Source organism: Pseudophryne corroboree, unplaced genomic scaffold (genome assembly GCF_028390025.1).
Source record: "Pseudophryne corroboree isolate aPseCor3 unplaced genomic scaffold, aPseCor3.hap2 scaffold_1383, whole genome shotgun sequence".
NCBI lineage: Eukaryota > Metazoa > Chordata > Amphibia > Anura > Myobatrachidae > Pseudophryne > Pseudophryne corroboree.
This window is the reverse complement of record NW_026968010.1, coordinates 41,228-45,137: the sequence shown is the minus strand read 5'-3', so window position 1 is coordinate 45,137 and position 3,910 is coordinate 41,228. Positions and strand designations below refer to the sequence as shown.

Sequence of the window (3,910 nt, the reverse complement as noted above, 5' to 3'; positions counted from 1 at the left end):
TACAAAATGTACAAGTGATATATTAAAATCATCTTTCCAGCTTGAATTTCAATGTTGCATTGGGTCAACAATTTTGTGAGAAACATCTTCACCCTTAAATAAAGATTTTCTTAATTCCTTACCTGTGTGCTAATTAGATATCACCTTGTTTTCACATTAAACAGACTTCCACATGAGAAAGCAGCAAGGATGCAGTGGCGTTAATGTTTCCTGGTGTCAACTTGTATTATTTCAGTAGACATTGAAATGAGGATGCATCTTGCTGCCTTTCCAATGAAGCAAGTTTAATTTAGTAATAGGTGAAAAACCATCCTTACAAAGGTGTTAATCAGAGACTTGGCTTTGTGGACACTTTTCAGAGAACAAATTTGTTAGCATAAAAATAAAGCCAGAAAATGAAGAGCTGTTTAATCACTCGATTGGATTTTTCTGCCAGCATATTTTTTTTCTCTGCAACCCACTGCTAAATTGTGCTTCCTAGCTGTTTTTTATAAAATCACTGAATCAAATCTAACTCTGATTACATCAGAGAAGGCCATGTACCCTACACCATAAGAGGAGGTTTGAAATTTTGACTTGTCTACTTAAATATCACCAAAATCTGATCACAAGGTTAATTACGTCCCTGGGTGGGATTGAACCACCAACCTTTTGGTTAATAGCCAAACACACTAACCGATTGCGCCACAGAGACACTTTGCAAAAGTCCATACTGACAAAGGCTAATAAGCATTCATCTAAAACGTTTCCTAGAAAAACTTTAAAAAGTCAATAATCTGGAGAGTTTTTGTAAGATGTTTCTTCCATCAACCAACGAAGAAAAACATTGGTACTTTCCCATGATAAGTGAGTGCTTCAGGATCTCTTGCACTTACATGTGCAGCAGAGTACTGCAATGGAAGCATGCTGGGCCCATAACCCAGAGGTAGGCAGATTGAAACTATCCTCTGCTATATGCATTTTTTTGTTTGTTAATTAAAGTAATCCAAAACTGGGATTGATATTTTGGCTCTTTTATTTTTACTTAAAGTACAATAACTTTTACCATTTTAATTTGTTTTAATAGTATATTGACAGTATTGTTTTCTTTCAAAAATCCACTTAATTTTCTTTACCCTATAATAAAATGGTAATTGACAAAAACAAACTACATTGTCACCAGAAGAGCAATACAAAATGTACAAGTGATATATTAAAATCATCTTTCCAGCTTGAATTTCAATGATGCATGGGGGCAACGATTTTGTGAGAAACATCTTCACCCTTAAATAAAGATTTTCTTAATTCCTTACCTGTGTGCTAATTAGATATCACCTTGTTTTCACATTAAACAGACTTCCACATGAGAAAGCAGCAAGGATGCAGTGGCGTTAATGTTTCCTGGTGTCAACCTGTATTATTTCAGTAGACATTGAAATGAGGATGCATCTTGCTGCCTTTCCAATGAAGCAAGTTTAATTTAGTAATAGGTGAAAAACCATCCTTACAAAGGTGTTAATCAGAGACTTGGCTTTGTGGACACTTTTCAGAGAACAAATTTGTTAGCATAAAAATAAAGCCAGAAAATAAAGAGCTGTTTAATCACTCAATTGGATTTTTCTGCCAGCATATTTTTTTTCTCTGCAACCCACTGCTAAATTGTGCTTCCTAGCTGTTTTTATAAAATCACTGAATCAAATCTAACTCTGATTACATCAGAGAAGGCCAGGTACCCTACACCATAACAGGGGGTTTGAAATTTTGACTTGTCTACTTAAAGATCACCAAAATCTGATAACAAGGTCAATTAGGTCCCTGGGTGGGATTGAACCACCAACCTTTTGGTTAATAGCCGTACATACTAACTGATTGCGCCACAGAGACACTTTGCAAAAGTCCATACTGACAAAGGCTAATAAGCATTCATCTAAAACGTTTCCTAGAAAAACTTTAAAAAGTCAATAATCTGGAGAGTTTTTGTAAGATGTTTCTTACATCAACCAACGAAGAAACACATTGGTACTTTCCCATGATGAGTGAGTGCTTCAGGATCTCTTGAACTTACATGTGCAGCAGAGTACTGCAATGGAAGCATGCTGGGCCCATAACCCAGAGGTAGGCAGATTGAAACTATCCTCTGCTATATGCATTTTTTTTTTGTTAATTAAAGTAATCCAAAACTGGGATTGATATTTTGTCTCTTTTATTTTTACTTAAAGTACAATAACTTTTACCATTTTAATTTGTTTTAATAGTATATTGACAGTATTGTTTTCTTTCAAAAATCCACTTCATTTTCTTTACCCTATTATTAAAATGGTAATTGACAAAAACAAACTACATTGTCACCAGAAGAGCAATACAAAATGTACAAGTGATATATTAAAATCACATTTCCAGCTTGAATTTCAATGATGCATTGGGGCAACGATTTTGTGAGAAACATCTTCACCCTTAAATAAAGATTTTCTTAATTCCTTACCTGTGTGCTAATTAGATATCACCTTGTTTTCATATTAAACAGACTTCCACATGAGAAAGCAGCAAGGATGCAGTGGCGTTAATGTTTCCTGGTGTCAACTTGTATTATTTTAGTAGACATTGAAATGAGGATGCATCTTGCTGCCTTTCCAATGAAGCAAGTTTAATTTAGTAATAGGTGAAAAACCATCCTTACAAAGGTGTTAATCAGAGACTTGGCTTTGTGGACACTTTTCAGAGAACAAATTTGTTAGCATAAAAATAAAGCCAGAAAATGAAGAGCTGTTTAATCACTCAATTGGATTTTTCTGCCAGCATATTTTTTTTCTCTGCAACCCACTGCTAAATTGTGCTTCCTAGCTGTTTTTATAAAATCACTGAATCAAATCTAACTCTGATTACATCAGAGAAGGCCAGGTACCCTACACCATAACAGGGGGTTTGAAATTTTGACTTGTCTACTTAAAGATCACCAAAATCTGATAACAAGGTCAATTAGGTCCCTGGGTGGGATTGAACCACCAACCTTTTGGTTAATAGCCGTACACACTAACTGATTGCGCCACAGAGACACTTTGCAAAAGCACATACTGACAAAGGCTAATAAGCATTCATCTAAAACGTTTCCTAGAAAAACTTTCAAAAGTCAATAATCTGGAGAGTTTTTGTAAGATGTTTCTTCCATCAACCAACGAAGAAACACATTGGTACTTTCCCATGATGAGTGAGTGCTTCAGGATCTCTTGCACTTACATGTGCAGCAGAGTACTGCAATGGAAGCATGCTGGGCCCATAACCCAGAGGTAGGCAGATTGAAACTATCCTCTGCTATATGCATTTTTTTTTTTGTTAATTAAAGTAATCCAAAACTGGGATTGATATTTTGTCTCTTTTATTTTTACTTAAAGTACAATAACTTTTACCATTTTAATTTGTTTTAATAGTATATTGACAGTATTGTTTTTTTTCAAAAATCCACTTCATTTTCTTTACCCTATTATTAAAATGGTAATTGACAAAAACAAACTACATTGTCACCAGAAGAGCAATACAAAATGTACAAGTGATATATTAAAATCATCTTTCCAGCTTGAATTTCAATGTTGCATTGGGTCAACAATTTTGTGAGAAACATCTTCCCCCTTAAATAAAGATTTTCTTAATTCCTTACCTGTGTGCTAATTAGATATCACCTTGTTTTCACATTAAACAGACTTCCACATGAGAAAGCAGCAAGGATGCAGTGGCGTTAATGTTTCCTGGTGTCAACCTGTATTATTTCAGTAGACATTGAAATGAGGATACATCTTGCTGCCTTTCCAATGAAGCAAGTTTAATTTAGTAATAGGTGAAAAACCATCCCTACAAAGGTGTTAATCAGAGACTTGGCTTTGTGGACACTTTTCAGAGAACAAATTTGTTAGCATAAAAATAAAGCCAGAAAATGAAG

The 3,910-nt window shown here is 34.7% G+C and overlaps 1 non-coding gene across 1 annotated transcript; it reads right to left on the bottom strand.

Moving 5' to 3' along the window:
- Nucleotides 1-620: 620 nt before the first annotated feature.
- On the bottom strand, nt 621-694 carry TRNAN-AUU (transfer RNA asparagine (anticodon AUU)). Its single transcript has one exon. It is a non-coding gene; the product is annotated as a tRNA-Asn (tRNA).
- Between the last annotated feature and the right edge of the window lie 3,216 nt (nt 695-3,910).